Below are 17305 nucleotides of genomic sequence, written 5' to 3'. Positions count from 1 at the left end.
TTGATGTTTCACCATGGAATAATGAGACCAGACAAACAGATTGGGTTGATAATGGGCCACTTTTATTGACCTAATTAAATATTTGTAAATCCTGGAAGACCACAAAAGGGGGGAGCAACCTGGTTGGGGATCAGCTGGGGCAGGTGTCATTATCTGACAACCTCCCCAGCCTTCCCTCGGGCGAAAACACCTGCCCCCTGTAGAGCAGTCCATTTGACTGGACTACTCCCCAGACTGGACCTCTGGTGGAAGGCAGACCCAGGTACCCTCACCCAAGCCGTGTAACTTTAGGAGTGGGGGCCAAAATCCCAGGTCTACCTCAAGGATCGAGTCTTTCCCCACCTCCGGGCCGTGGTAACCCTAGAAAGGTGGTTCCGGAGCTCTACCTACACCACAAGGGGGTGCCACGGTGTACGCCGAACTCTCACATTCCCCCCACTACCTGCCAAATGATATCCTATTTATAGCCGCCACCCTTAGCCAATTGTCCCGTTATCTCCCCTGGCTGCAGTGTGGAGTAGGCGAAAAACCCCTTGGAAAGAGGGGAGAAAATTCCTACTCGGCCCCGAAGCGACCAGCAATGCCCACACTACACCGAGGGCGGGAGGGTGGGGCACGCTTCTCAAGCTGCAGAGAGGGGGCATGGAGGATCGGGGCTCTCCTTAAGTTGGTTACAGCCCCGCCCCTATGAAACGTCATGGTGCGGAGCACCACCCCCAGAGGACCCAGGCCTCATTCCATTGGTCCATCAAATTGGGGTCCCTCCCTGCCATTGCTGTGCAGTGCTGGCATTTTGGGACCCTCTTGATGTTTCACCATGGAATAATGAGACCAGACAAACAGATTGGGTTGATAATGGGCCACTTTTATTGACCTAATTAAATATTTGTAAATCCTGGAAGACCACAAAAGGGGGGAGCAACCTGGTTGGGGATCAGCTGGGGCAGGTGTCATTATCTGACAACCTCCCCAGCCTTCCCTCGGGCGAAAACACCTGCCCCCTGTAGAGCAGTCCATTTGACTGGACTACTCCCCAGACTGGACCTCTGGTGGAAGGCAGACCCAGGTACCCTCACCCAAGCCGTGTAACTTTAGGAGTGGGGGCCAAAATCCCAGGTCTACCTCAAGGATCGAGTCTTTCCCCACCTCCGGGCCGTGGTAACCCTAGAAAGGTGGTTCCGGAGCTCTACCTACACCACAAGGGGGTGCCACGGTGTACGCCGAACTCTCACATTCCCCCCACTACCTGCCACAGAAAGGGACAGGTGTCTGCCTAGTCCCTTTCCCCCACCAGGCCAGCCAAGATGGCACCCAGCCCCTTTTGGAAGTCCTCCAGGAATAAAAGATTTCCTTCCTCCGAGAGGTGTATGCCGTCAGCCCTGTAGAGCTCTTTCCGGCGAAACAAGATTCCCCGGTGTGTAATAAGGTGGCCCAATCCTTCGTCCATGGCCTTGCGCATTGCCCGGTTCACTTTTCTCCGTGCCAGATCGATGGCGCGTGGATCCCCTTCACCCCTCCAGGACTGGCGAGGCAGTATTGCGGACCACACCAGTGTTACGTTAGGCCAGGAAGCTTGAATGCATTTAAAGTCCTGCAAAGCCTGTATTGAGAGGGCCTTGCCTTTCATCAGACCAAGGTCATTCCCCCCCCAAGTGGATGACAAGCACATCAGGCGGTGGCCCCGCACGCTCCTTGAACAGCAGAGGAAGCAGACCATTCCACTTCAGCCCTCTTTTACCAAGCCATTCCACTGTGGCCATTCTGCTCAGGCCCAGTTGGGCCCCCATTGGGCTGCTTCTGGCTTGCCGCGCCGCCCAATAAACCATGCTGTGTCCACAGATCAGGACTCGCAGTCTTCCTGCTCTGCACCTGAAACCTATATAAGACTGGTTAGTGATTAAGAAGCCGCACATACCTTTTGTAAGCAGTGGACCTCCAGCGGCCAATTCGCTGGATTGAGCTAGGGGCCATTCCCATTGCCGCTGCCGTAGACGCTGCCCCAATGCGAAAGGAGTGAGTGCCAAAGCGAGCCTTAGGGAGTCCTAATCTATTTAAGGCCTCTGATGTTATTCTCCAAAACTGGTATTTGGTCAAGGGGGAATGGTTTATGTGGCAAAAAAGGGGGCCAGAATGTTCCCCCCTAAGCCTAATGTAATCATGCAGTGCGGTAACTGGACACAGTGACTTATCATTGCAGCGAGCCAATGTAACTATCACCCCTTTACCCCTCTGATCTGTTTTGGAACGTCGGATCCTGAGCTGTACTAAGTTGTCTGAAATAGCTAAGTCACCAAACTCCAGGGCCCTTCTGGTTGTGTCTCCTTTGGATGATGCAACTAGCTCACTTATCCGCAAGGCCCCAAAAAAGGCTGCCAGGGCTGCAGCGTGGAAAAGGACTACCTCAAATGGTGATGCGCATATATTCGGCCATAGGTCTCGCAAACCTTTTAGTACTTGGGGTGACAATGGCTCCCTTTGGTCCACCCGGTGGCCCTGCTCTCTACTCCAACCCTCCAGTGCTTTGCGCACCCTAAAGTCCCCAGTATTGTCTACATGTCCTTGAGCTCAAGCTGCAGAGAGGGGGCATGGAGGATCGGGGCTCTCCTTAAGTTGGTTACAGCCCCGCCCCTATGAAACGTCATGGTGCGGAGCACCACCCCCAGAGGACCCAGGCCTCATTCCATTGGTCCATCAAATTGGGGTCCCTCCCTGCCATTGCTGTGCAGTGCTGGCATTTTGGGACCCTCTTTCAATACACCTAGTGACTGAGAGAGAGCAACAGTCATTATTCCTATTGCTCCAATGCACAGTGCCTCAGAAATCATTTGGTTGAGACACTATTGGGGGAGACAGGGTCAATGGGCCTGTTTGGGAACCTGTTTTACATCCTAAAATAAATCTAAAGTATCAGATTCCCCCCCCCACCAAATAATGGCCTCCAAATTTATGTTTCTAAGCTTTGTGGAAAGTAATATCCTAAAATTAAAGTAGAAATTTTGGTGTAAGAGACATTTATATCTTTAATGATACATATAAAATTTAGGTGCCAGAACGTCTCTGAAAATTGGAATGAATAAAACTTGTTAATCAGAAAGCATAGACATGTGATTTGCTTAACTTTACTTTAAAGTTGTTACTAACGCTATTGTCTATTCCTCTCTCCCAGCACTCCTAACACTCCCAACTGGTTTGCTTATTATTCATATATACTACTCATCATAAAAATTGCTATAAAAAATGCTACAAAAAAAAAAAACCAGTGTAAATTCACCATGAAGAGTGTCCCATTTGATAAAACAGCAAAATTTCAGCTATGTTAAGCTGTGGAAGTTTTTGGTTTCCATTTCTTATTGCTCAGCAAGAGAACACACAAGCCCAAAGTTCCCTTAGGCTTCTTTATATCATGCTAAATCCATCTAATTCATTAATGACAGCTATGACAGCACATTACCCACCTCAGTTTCAAAGCTTCTGCAAGAGTTTTTGTGTGGTCATGATGCTATATATTTCCCTTCCAATGACCTCTCTCCACTGTTTATGGCTAATCTCCCATATATTGCACTTCATTTCCCTCCATTTTTTCAACTGCATTTCTGTTAGCTTTCCAACTGTACATTGTATCTAAGACCCTACATCATTCAGATGTGGAGATGAATGATTTGTCCAGATATTTCCACTGGGCTATCTCTTCTGCCCAGGCAAGAGGCAGTTTTCTGTGATAGGGTGTGATCCCTAGACCATTTAGTCACAATAGGAATGCATGGAATTCTTGGGCAGCTACAATTCCACAAGTGGGAAAAGATGATAACATCATCCTGGTTATTCAGTGAATGTGGTAGTACATGCTGGAGGACTGAGTGACATCAGTTCTGTTCTCCTGACAGTGTAACTGTGCAACAGATTCAGGCTAATTAAGTGGTTTTAACTTAATCAGAGATGTGATTAATTTTTGCTCACACTGAAGTTATGATATACTGTTAGTGCCTTGATGGTCCTGCTTTAGCCTCTGATCAAACTATGGCGCAGTACAGACTACTGAAAAACGGCGGTTTGCTGGTGCCTGTTTTTCTTCCACAGGAAAGCTGCAGCCACCAAACCACATGGCTTCCCTGAGGAGGAAAAAGAACCCCCAAAAAGTGGGTTCTTTTAAAGCCACAAGGGCAGCATAACAAGTATGCCACTGGAACACTGGTTACGTAAGCGCCGTGTAGCAACGTGTGGACGCTGTACAGCACTTATGTATACAGGGCGCAGCCATTGTTATGGTGCCATGCCGTACAAGGGTTAGGGACAGTACTGTTGCTGTGCGGTCCCTTAACCCTAGTACGGCACCAGCACAGTGCTTTAGCGCCATTTGTACTGCGCCTTTGATATGAAACTCCATTCTGAAAGGGTTGCCTGTTCACATAGCCCAGGAAAGGTGCCCCAGGGTGATTTTGCCAGGAAGCACTAAGGGTACATAGGCAGAAAGGTATCCTTTGAAATTTAAATTTGCTCTTTTAATACAGGTGGTAAAGATAGGCCTAGCATTTGTCAAACATTTGGAAATCAAAGGGTTCTGACATCTGCAGATGTCACCTCTTTTAGTTACAGTTATTGTCCTGTTGCTTCCAGAGTTCAGATCTTTTTTCTTCTTAGAAAATTCCACCAAAGATTCCTGAGAACTGGCCCCTAAAAGCATTTTTATATATAAAAATGGCTGTTTGGGCCCCCACACTTCAGTCTCAGTTTGAAACAGGTAGATATGCTGTTTCATATCTCCTCAGATTGCTAGCTGAACACACTTCCAGATAGAATTCAAAGATAGAGCCATGTTAGTTTGTAGGATCAGTGTGTAGAGAGATCTTGTAGCACCTTTGAGACTAACTGAAATAAAGAAATTGTCAGATGAGCTTTTGTAGAGTACAGTCTACTTCCCTAGATGCATTTAGTGGAGTGGCAACCAGGGGCAGACATATATATGCCATAGGTATGTGAGAATGTCAATTCAAATTCAAAATCCTTTGTGTATGGAAATGAAGTAACAAGTCCATTTTTAACAATGGTCGTTAGTGAATAAAATACATTGGGAACTAGCCCATGGAGATTATCACATTGAGGGTAAGGATGGGAGCAAAGCAGATTTGTACAATTGGGGCAAAGATTATCACATCCCGCACGCTTCTCCATTTTTTCCCCATCTGTAAAGTGAAATGGACCCATCTTTTGTTATTAATGGAAGTTAATATTAGATTTTGGACCTAGTATAAAAAGGCTTAAAGGTCCCCACTCTTATCATTACCGAAGAGCCCTCTTGCTGCTCCCATTGAGTTAATTAAATCCCCTATCAAAATCAATTGTGGTGTAATTTGGGTAACAAGATGAGGTGGCCAGCCAAACTACCAGGGCACAGTGAAGTAAAGAAAATATTTTGGTAAAGTAAAGTTAAAGTAAAGAAAGTAAATGAGATCTAGATGAACAACATGGACAGCTCCATTTGGAACTCAAGCAGGACATTCCTAGGAATATAAGTTTGATGGTTTTCTACAGCAACACTTGACTGCACTCTGAATCTTGAACTTGGTAGCAACTCAGGTGGGGTGGTTAGCTTGACCTCTGTATTAAATGACTTTGGAATAAGGAAACAATTGTTCTACTGGGGTTCTGGGACTGTAATCCTTTGAATCTAAGGGTTTCAATGCCAGACAGGTGGTAGCAAAATTTTCAGAGCCAATGTCTGGAATAGCTCTGACAACAATTCTCTCTACCACATATTTAGCACTGAGTTCAAGACTTCTTCCATCTAAAGCAGAGAATTCCATCATCATGCAAAATCCTAATCAGAATCAAGAATCAAGCCCAAGGACAGTGACAACAAAGAAGGGGAAAGGTGCTAGTAATATAGATAGAGATGGAGATGGGGAGGGGGGAGAGAATACTAACATCTTTTTTCTTCTTTGTTGTCACTGTTCTTGTGCTAATTTGCTTGATTCTTGATTCTTGCTTGTGATTGATTATAGTGACTTCATTTTTTTTAGGATTTCACATGATGGAATTCTCTCCTTTAATGACATATACATAATATGTAATATATATATATATATATATATATATATATATATATATATATATATAAAATCAAGGATGGAAAAGTCACAGGACTCGATTTAAACAAATATTTTTAAAGTACGATATATCAGAGTAAAACCTAGCACACCATTTCATCTCAAACCTAGATTTAAATTGTGTGCTGCAGTTGAGGCCTTGTAGTCATCTGCCAACTCCCAATATGTTATCTAGTTCTGCCTTGCAGGGATAAGATACAAAAGATTAAATTCTTGAAGCAGCACGCTGTGAGACATTGGCAGCCAGATGTGGGGACTTGACATGAATGATGTACAAGATGTAATATAACCCCAGACATCTGAACCTCCTGCAGTAGTTAGACTCAACTGGGTGAGTCAAAGTCACAAAAGGGTAATCTTTACCCATGACATAATACCGTGAGTGATGCCTGTTCAAGTCTATAGGTAATGATTATAACCCATTTGATTTATATTCTCTTCAGAAGCTGCCACCTTGATTACATTAAAGGGGAAAAACAGGTGAATATTAGGCCTAAAACTATATGATTTATTTATAAACATTTCCTAACTTTTTATCTAGTCATCATAGAATAATCTTTGTCTGATACACTTATATTACACCATTATTCTTTATACAATTAATTTTTATTTTCTTTACTTGCATCTTCTTAAAAGATAACTTGTGTTCATACTGGGGGTACAAAACCCAATTTGGGCTTTGTGAAGAAAACAATTCCTGGCATTCTGTTAGTGAGATAGTGTGTAAATCACACTATGCATGCCGGTGAATTATTGACCTTCACACAATAGACATATTCTGCTGAGAGTGGTGGAAGTGCAGTTGTGCACCTCAGTGCTGTACATTGCAATTGAAGTTATGCATTGTGATTGCATATTGAGTTCTCTGCATTACATAACAGCACCCAGTCATTGACATATGTTGCACAATGTTGCTATTCTCCATGTGGGTTATGTAGTGCTGGAATAACATATGTCTGCATGTAGATATTTATGCTACTCTGAGGGAATGTTGGATTGCAGCCAATTTATTTTTCACATCTATGGTACAATTTATTTTCTAAAGTAGAATCTCTCCCCTCAAATCACTTCACATTTGCATGTATTTAACATTCATATGGGTTACATTTTTTCTCTCTCGTCTCTGTATTAGTGATATTTCCTCTTCTTTTCCCCATGCCTTTCCAAATGTCTTCATCTTTCTCCATCTCCATTCCTGTTGACCCTGTATAATAACCACATGCCCTCTTCCTGCTCAACCTCATATTTTTTCTTTGATACTCTGCCCTCTTTCTCTTAACCCCAATATTTTTAACTTACTTTTCTCCACATCCAACTTGATCTGAAAAGCTAAGCAGGGCGGATCCTGGTTAGTAAATGGATGGGTAGCCAATGAATACCAGATATTGTAGGCTATATTTAAGAGCAAGGAGTTGGAAGAGCCACCACTGAGTTTTCCCCGCCTAAGAAAACACTATGAAATTTATGGGGTCACCATAAATGAATAGGTGACTTGAAGTCACATACACAGACCATTCACTCCAGTGCTTGTTTGGTCTATCCCGTTCCTATCTCTCCACCTTTATCAAGTACCAGGATGCAAACACAGACATTACAATCCCCGGATGTCTGGTTAGTTGCACATAATACATGTGCGCATGCACACACACACACACACACACACACACACGGAGAGAGAGAGAGGAACATGAACATATATGAACCTAATGCAAAACAGAAGTAGACTAGTGGGGCTATGTCTTCTTGTATATATGTATTGAAGATGCAGGAATGTGTGTGCATCTTGAATGTATCCATACTACACAATTATTGCACTTTGACAGCTCCATTCTATGGAATCCTGAGATTGTAGTTTAATGGGATATTTAAGATTCTCTGATAAAGAGCTCCAATGCTGGACTGATAATTTCGTCAATCATAAATCACGGGATTCCAGTTGTCTAGGTTGTCCTTGTCAAATAAAGGGGAAAAACATAACAATTAACAGGTATAGTGGTCATGACATTTGAGCCTGTTACAGGCACATGCACACACACACACTATTCCACCTTTCCCTCAGCAAGACAGGGACTCATCCCTTCACTGCATCACAAATTTAGAATTTCCTCCCTTGAATTACCCCTTGTATACCTAACTGAAAACTGGAATCAGAAAGTAAGAATTGGGGATGGAAAAGATATACAAAAAATATTCCAAAAAAGGTTTTCTCAAGTGTTGGGAAACCTTGATGAGAAGAATCTTGGACATTTCACAGTTCAGGACTCATTCACTGAAAAATTCATGTGGTTGTGTTGCACATAAGACAATGTGTTCTGCTGGGCAGAAATATACTTTCCTGTGCAGCATATCTAGCAGTTGGGAACTTAAGACACATGAAAATTTTGCACAGAATAAGTTCCAAACTTTGAACAGTCTTCAAAAACTGTGCTGTTCTAACAAAACTTTGTCACAGTAGGAGGAATATTCCTAAAAATTGCTAAAATTAGCAGCTTCCTTTGAGGACTAATTTAGCTAAGAATGGCCCAGTATATACCTTCCTTAATGTGCAGAGCAGTAGTAGCCTTTTTTCCACCAGAGGGAAGCCACAGCCACCAAACCTTGTGGATTCCTTCTGGCAGAAAAATAACCTGCAAAAAGCAGGTTCTTTTTGCGCTGCCATTGTGATGTCTGGGTGTGCCAATGGCACACTTGTCACATTACAAGCATGGTTCAATGTGCAGATGCTATGTGTCCATCACGTAACAATGGCGGCACCTGTATACATGGGGTGTTGCCATTGTTATGGTGCCGTGCGGTACTAGGGTTAGGGATTGTGTGGTTGCCGCACAGTCTCTTAACCCTAGTATGCCATCAGCATGGCACATTTGGTGCATCTGTACCGTGCCAATTACATCCCTTGTAAGAATACATTGTAATCTCTTTCAATGAATGGGATAGGATTGGTGTGATCCTGCAAAGACCTGTGCTATTTTTGTTTGTCTGTTTGCTTGTTTTTTTTTTTAAAAAAACACTCATAAATGATCAAGAGTTAAGACTGCATAGCAAAGTGTTCAATAATACTAAACTAGGATGGTAATGACAAAAACAAATTATGAAGAACTAAAAAAAACCCTCACAAAGCTGGGAGAATGGACAATAAAATGGTCAGTGAAGTTTAGTGAAAACAAATGTAAAGTACTGCATACTGGGACAAATATTCCAACTTCTATGGAGGTTTTTAAGCAGAGTCCACATGACCATCTCTTGGGAGTGCTTTAAATATATATTCCTGCATTGCAAGGGTTGGCCTGGATGACCCTTGTAGTCTCTTAAAGGTCTATGATTCTATGAGTTACCAGTAGTTGCTAAAGAAAGGGATATTATAGTTATTGAAGAAGGCTCAATGAAAATCCACTACCAACTTTTTTGAGTGAATTATGGTGGGCACTAGCAATACCAATAGCAAGTACATTTCTATACCGCTTATCAGTGCACTTAAGCACTTCCTAAGTGGTTTACAATGCATAAACCAATTGCCCCCAACAAGCAAGGTACTCATTTTAGTGACCAATGGAAGAATGCAAGGCTGAGCTGACCCTGGAACCCTGCAGGATTGAACTCACAACCTTGTAGCTGTGAGACGCTGCCGTGTCAACATTTAACCACTGCACCACCTTTTAAAAAGGCAATCAAAAACCATACAAAATCATCACAAGATTAGAATACTTTTTGAATGGAGAAAGTTCCACGAGGGGTGGGTATTGAATTGTGCATGTTGTAGAGCAAACAAAAAGGAGATGCTTTTCTGTCTTGCTCATAATACTAGAATATGAGATAATTTACTGAAGCTGAATGTTGGAAGATATGAGATTTATAAAAGGAAGTGCTTTTATAAAAGAATCCAAATGTGGGAGAAAGGTTGGATATCGACCCTTGAAATAAATGAAAATAAAGATTCTTCAAACAGCACAAAAAAAAAAAAAACCTGCAACATGATGTAGTTATGGTTGGCAACTTGGATGGCCTTTAAAGGAGACTGAAAAAAATCATAGAGGATGGCTACTGATCAGGATAGCTATAGGTTGTCTCTAATATCAGAACAAACATGTCATTGTGTATCAGTTGCTGGGGAATGCTAGATGAAGGGTGCAGTTGAACTAATTTTCTGCTTGTGATCTTCCCATGGACAATTGGCTGCCCATTGTCTGAATAGAATATTGGACTAGATAAGCCTTTAGTCTGATCTAACATGACTCTTTTCAGGTTCATCACAAAATGTTCTTGGCATTTGATTTCATCTCATTAATTTCTCATTCAAATTAACGGGGTTTAAATGTGTTTAGTTAACTCAGTCCTTCTCACAGATAGACGCGTTACTCATTTTGTGGATGATAAAAACTAGGTGGAACTGTAAACACTTGGGAGAATAGGCTAGTTATTTGAAATATACTAAAAAAAATTATCTCTAGCAAGCAGTAGCAAAGTAGAATTGGGGAAAAAAGGATAAAAAAAATCTGACTCAGTCTTTAGAAGTAAAAGTTCAAACTTTGTCCAAATCAAATGTCCAGGAAGTGGAGATAATTCATACATCATACTTATTATAATAACATGGCATACCACTTTATGAATTAAGCAAGGCAAAGAAGCCAGCAAAATATATTATGACAGTGACTGCAAAGCAAAACTCTTTTGCAATGTTCTAGTCCTCATTTTATTATAGGAAGAACATAGAATTTATCATATGAATATATAACTATTCAGAAACCAGAATGCAAATAAAAAGGAGAACAACTGAACAAAAAAATAGTCCATTCTGTTAATACTTCCTTGGTGGTTTAATTAATAAATTGAAACATTTGGCAGCCAGAAGGGGCAGCATTTTGAGAGGTAATATAGTCCACTGGCTATGAGAATGAGAGTATTTGGCAGGTGGCAACAATCATTTCATGGTCAGAATGGGCTGGTGATTAGTGATGGATGAAGCAACTTTAATTATTTGGTTGTAGCCAGTTGGAGAAAACACAGGAAGCCCAAACAAAAATTTATACCGAACACAAGCTGTTAAAATTCCCAAAAAAATCTTCAACTAGCCCAATTAAATTATTGTGATTTTGTGTTTGAACAGGTACCTGCCATGCCGTATCAACAAATGCATTGGCCCTTTCTGCTTTTTCAACAGCAGTTTCAGTAGTTTCAAGCAAAACAGAAATGGGCAAGAATTTTGTATGGTTCATGTTGTTGTATAGCAATTGACCAACGTTTGCCTCCCTCTTTTCCATGAACAGGATAGAAAGAACACAAAACTGAAATTTCCCACTGCCAGCCTCATACACCTCACACAACATCACACACCCCTCTTCCATTAACTCTAGTCCCTTGCTTTCCCCTCTTCCAAAGGTGAATGGAGACCTGGTAGCGCAGTGGTTAAATGCCTATACTCCACCCACTCATTCAACACCATAAGGTTGCGAGTTCAATCCCAGCTAAGGGGGTTCAAGCTTGACTCAGGCTTGCATCCTTCTGAAGTTGCTAAAATGAGTACCCAGGTTGTTGGGGGCAATTAGCTTACAGTTGTAAAGCGCTTAGACACTGTTAGTTCAGTATGAAGTGGTATATAAATGAAGCTGTTTTTTGTGACATCCCCATTGCCTCCCTTCACTGTACCATTCTCTTTCACCTTCTATGTAGTGGCTGCCACTCCCAGTTCTTTGGCTATATCTTCCCTCTCCCTCAGCTTACCCTGTGTTCCTTCTTCCTAGATTCCCACCACCTCTCTGACCTTTGCAGCATTTCCCAGTATTACAGAGTCTGGCTTTCAGTTACATTGCCAGGCCTTATAAGGAAAGTCACTCCTACTCTCTGGAAGACCAAATTGGTACATGATCACCAAGCTGCATGTGTTTGCCTCGCACTAGGTCTTTGCCAGCCTATGGGCTCCCAGTGACATAATCATATTTTCACTACTACATTTCTACTGTGCCACTGTGACAACAGTGTCTCAGGTGCTAGAGTGAACGAGATTGCTAAGATATCAAGTCCAGATTTGACTCAATAAACAAGGTTGTGTCTAGAGATATCTGGACTGTGTGAAGTGGTTCCGCTGAGAATCACACAGAGAGTTCAGGAGGCTTGACAGTCTTCCCCCTCCAGAAATGTGTGCCATGTGGCCAGTCTCTGGCTCAGGTGCTAGAGCCAGAGTTGTTTGTTTGGTTCATTACATTGACATTTTAGATGACATTTTAGATGGGATCAGCCACACAGCACTTGGGCCAAGGCCTGGTTTGCTTGAGAAGATGGTTCAGATAGATAGATGACATCATTATATTCAGCCAGAGGCTGGTCTGTTTAGCCCCTAACATGACTAGGACTTTGAGTAGTATAACCTAATAATTAATACTATTAGTAAATAATGATTACAATTAATAAATAATAAACATGAATAATGGATATTATTAACATCCCATCTGATTATTTAACAAAAAAGAAAAACAAACTAAACACACAAATGACTTTAAGAGATTCCCACACTAAATAAATAATTATATTCACATTAACCAATAGGGAGTAAATATATGTACAATAACTAATACAAATCTGTAATTAATTCCTAATTAGTGTCATATTCTATTCCTCCCAATCCAACTTTATTAACAGCCATTTTATTTTCTATCATGCTTTCTTTCCCCATTTCTTATTTCTCTCAAATTCCTTTTTCACCCAACCATAAATCTTCTCTTTTTCTTTCTTTCTTTCTTTCCTTCCTTCCTTCCTTCCTTCTCTTTCTCTTTCCTTTCTCTCTCTCTCTCTTTCCTTCTTCCTTCCTTCCCCCACTTTCCATCCTTCCTCAAATCTTACATTTGAAAATGTAATTATTCCTACATATATTATTATTGTTTTGAATTTGGGTGAAGTACTATTGCTTTCCCTAGTAAGATGGCAAAATATCCTCCACCTTTCTTAGTATTTGCTTGTGTTTATGCATATATGTTTGTTTCTTTTGTTCGCTGAACTTGTTCAAAGTCCTTGAAGTTAAGTGTCTTGTTAATTGTTAACAATTTCCTAACTGAAGTGTTCTCAGATCATCTAGGTTCATATCTAACAACCCCAAAGAGGTTCCTGAGGATTTCTATTTTCCCATTCTTTCCTTTTTTCTCAATAATCTTGCCCAGTTTACCTCAGGGATTCTTTTGCTGTTTTCCTAGTGAACCAATTTACCGTCCAACCAACAGGAAATTTCAGTCAAACAAGCAAATAATTGAAAAATTTTGGAAACTTGGTGGGAACAGCTTAGCCATCCTCCCCCCCCCCACACACACTTTCCCCCTTGTTTCATAAGTTATGACAGCCCTACTCCCCTTTTTAGCTTCCAGGAATTTTGGCTTGAAACCGGTTGTTTCAAATTTGGTTTGATTTCACAATGAGTTTCTTTTAGAAAGCTTCTAAGAATCTTGATTTTACATTCAGTACTGCAACTTGGATGAGAAAAAAGCCCAAAAACAGACTGTCAAATTTTGCAATATGTAGCTCAATAAGTTATGGTTATCATTGACCTACAGATATTGTCCTTTATTAGTATAAATTAGTTACATTTTTATCTCTCCCTCCATGAAGTTCAAGTTAACATATATAGCCTCCTTCTTCCTTCTTTATCCTGTTAGCAACCTTCTGAGGTACACAAAGATGAGAATGAATGACTTGGAAGATATCCCAGTCAGTCCATGTGTACTTGAAATTTGATATCCCAAAACTGACATGCTAGCTCTCTGCAGATAGACTGTATATATTCTGCAAGATTTGTTGAAGCAAGAGCTTTCATTCCAACACTGAATAGGTTAAAAATATTGATGGCATAGGGGCTTGACAGACCGGCCATTAAGGTCCGTCTGGGGGTAGAATCAGGGCATGGCGTCCACATGATGCACACCCCAACACTGCCCCCAGGCCAGCATGATGCTGCATGCTGTTCCACACAGCACACATCATGGCGGCACTCCTCTGGCACTGCATCTACATGACACAGAGCAAAAGGAGTGCAGAAAAGCCAAACACCGGCGGCTATGGCACCATTTCTGGGGTGCAAAAAGGAGAGATCGGGGCCACTGCATACAGCCCATGAGTCCTGCTAAACAGGTCCTGATGTAATCGAATAGTTTGGCTGTATCTTGAAGTAATCTATTAGATGTGCTAGAAGATCTCAGATTTGTATGTTAGGAGATTTCATAAGGTTTTTTTGTAAAAAAAAATTGCACCTCAACATGTGCAAGATGACCCAAATTGATATCAAATATTTTGATAAAATTGCTGTATAATATCTCTGAGCTAAGGGCTGTTAAATCTGCAAACAGCTTTCATTGGGAAAGTATGATACAGCTTGTTATGCTTTGATTTTGCTTTCTGTAAGGCTAGACAAAGAACAACAAGGTCAATTGGCTCAAGGGTTTGCAGCTGTTGATAAAAAGAGAAGGGAAGAACTTTGCTGAATGCTCAGATGTTAATTACTAACTCACAGCCCATGCCAAAGAGATTGAGAATATTCCTCCTTGACACTAGAGATGGGGAAGTTTCACTTCCTCTTGCATTCAGATTCTTGTTGCTAAATTTCAAGTCCTAGCCATTCTAGTAATTAGGAAATGTATAACTTTTGGTAAATTCTTCAACAATATGATGAAGCAACCTTATACCACTGGGAGTGTGATAGGTACCAATATTTGCAGTATGGAGAGAACCATTTTATATTCTGTCACCTAACTGTTAAAATTGTGTTGGCTTTTGGAAAGGAAAAGAAAGAGATAGCAATGCTAATTATATTGGTTCACTACCCTGGGGCCCAAGTCTAGATTATTTTACTAGTGAAAAATTAAAGCCCTGGCCTAGAAGGGAAACAATGGGCTGATACAGATGGCCCAAAAGCAGTGTGGCCACAGTGATTTTAAAGTTACAGACCGAGCACCAACTGCATGGTCCCTAACCCTAGAATGTGCCTATCCACACGGGCACCACCATGATGATGTCACACCTGTGCTGTGTTCAAATGGTGTGGTGCAGGCGTGACGTTTCCACACCACCACAGGCCACTTATGGCAGCCTGGCAGTGGTGCAGAAAGCAGTTTTAGGACGGAGCTCCTTTTGGACGCATGTATCATTGACGCAGTAACCAAATGACATTTTGCCGCTTCTCTTTGGCCTGGAAAAATGCCAGATTGGGGCCGCAGAGGCTGTCGATGAGGTTGCCCTGGCCCCAATCCCCTTTGGGGCAGTCTGCACTGCACCAATGTCATTTTCTCTCTCTTCTGCAACTGAATTAATAACATCCCATTCATCTCCATTCTGAAGAAATTTCAGAATGTTGGTAAATTCTTCTTAAAACTCCCTACTTGATTTGGACTGGTTGAGAAGTCATTTCAGTTGTGTGAACAATGGCTGATATAAGATACACATGTCCCAGAGAGTAATGTGTTATATGGTGGAAAATGCCAACCAAATAAGATATGCAGCTAGAGGAGCTTTAGAGAAAATTTTACGGGCTTTAAAAGCTGGGACTACTGCTGGGATGAGTTGCACTTTCTGAGGTCAGAAACATGTGACTGAGGCTGAACACCTTGTTTCTGACCTCAGAGAAAGTGAGTCACACCCGTGGTGGTGCATCCAGGTGACATAGCTGGAATTAATGCATAGACAACCTCACAGCATTCACTACAGTATGCAAGGGTAATGAAAGGAACCTAGGATAACTTTGGGGCCATAATACACTTGAAGGAATAGGATTTAGCCCAGAATATTCTGGCTAGTGTAGACAAGCTCTTAGGCTTTGATTAACCTTTTCCCCTCAGTTAGATAAGAGTTCATTACCTAACTCTTAACCATAACTCTCTGATTTTTATGGATCCACTTCAGTTATCTGGAAGTTTGTTGATTTTTTTAGAATACTGGAAAACTGAACAAGATGAGAATATGAGAGAACCATGTACAGACTATGAGAATGATGTTGTATTTTTAAATATATCATTTATGAAACAACCTTAGGCGTTTTCCTTTCCATTTACTTAAAAAAAAATCTGATCTAATATGCCAGGTTTTATTTTTCACATTTAGTGCAACCTCTGGATTTGATTCAACCATTGTTAAGTGCTGCTAGGTCCCATTGATTTTCAAAGGAGAGGAAAGACTATTCTCAGATCTTTCCTCAGTGGGACATTAAACACCACTAACCTGGATTTGATACCTTTCTTCCTTTGCACACTATAAATCAGTTTGCCTAAATTCAGTTACTAATCCCAAATAGAGCAGACACATTGAAGCAATGGGGTTTAAATAAATGTTGATTTACCATTCAGCACATGATTTAACCAGTCTACTACTGTTTGAGACTAGTAAATGGGTTTAGGTCTTAATCTCTAACATAACATCATTTTAAAATGAAGAATGAAATGACATGTTAATTGCTATTATTAAACCATTAATGGGTTAATAACAGAAAGAATTTTGCAAACATATGAGTTGGGTATCAACTCTGCTTGTTCTAAGGTCAGTCTTTTATTTTGGTTTTTTGTTTTCATTTTTTCACATAAATAAAAATTCAGTTGGTTGGCAGCATGTTATGGTAGAGTAAGGAAAAGTGATGTATTTTCACTTTAAGTAAAAGAACAGACATTTATAAAAGTGGTATTATTTTTCTCCCAAGTTGCAGAATAGGCAGAGAGCCATTTACCGCAGAAGGCCCAGAAGGCCAGAGGCTTCCAAATTTTCACGTTCCTTAGCTGTTGACTGCTTTGACCAGCTCATTGGGATGTGTTTCAAAGTTGGCTTGCCTTGGAAATGAACCCAGCTATTTTCCTATTTTTTCCCTGTTAATGTCTGTGTTTATTCCTGCTAACTGGAAATAAGCCATAGGTGACTCACCCTCCTTTCCATAAGTAATGAGAGGAATGTGGCTGGTGGTCTAAGTTTGTCTGATCTACATGTTTGGCTCTATTTAAAATAATGACAGTTGTTCTTGCTGTTTGTCTTCTTGCTCCCACACCTTGGAAGGATAATGCAAAATAGGCTAGTGATTTTAAAAATCAAACAAGGTAACTGAAATGAGCTTAGACTAAACTGTGGGCCACCTCAATTATGGGAGAAAAGCTATTAGTCTCAAACTGCCTCCTGAAATGGAAATATCCAAGATTCGTTTTAGACTCCAAGGCCTGGTACAAACGGGCACTTTGTGGTGCCCTGGGACC

At 41.2% G+C, this 17305-nt stretch overlaps 1 long non-coding RNA gene across 1 annotated transcript; it reads right to left on the bottom strand.

Moving 5' to 3' along the window:
• Positions 1 to 40: 40 nt before the first annotated feature.
• On the bottom strand, positions 41 to 2564 carry LOC121930354. Its single transcript, XR_006103921.1, has 2 exons — positions 1247 to 2564; positions 41 to 442 (listed from the first exon to the last, which is right to left on the bottom strand). It is a non-coding gene; the product is annotated as an uncharacterized LOC121930354 (long non-coding RNA).
• Positions 2565 to 17305: the final 14741 nt, after the last annotated feature.

This window comes from Sceloporus undulatus, chromosome 5, assembly GCF_019175285.1.
Source record: "Sceloporus undulatus isolate JIND9_A2432 ecotype Alabama chromosome 5, SceUnd_v1.1, whole genome shotgun sequence".
Classification (NCBI taxonomy): domain Eukaryota; kingdom Metazoa; phylum Chordata; class Lepidosauria; order Squamata; family Phrynosomatidae; genus Sceloporus; species Sceloporus undulatus.
This window is presented reverse-complemented; position numbering and strand designations above follow the sequence as displayed.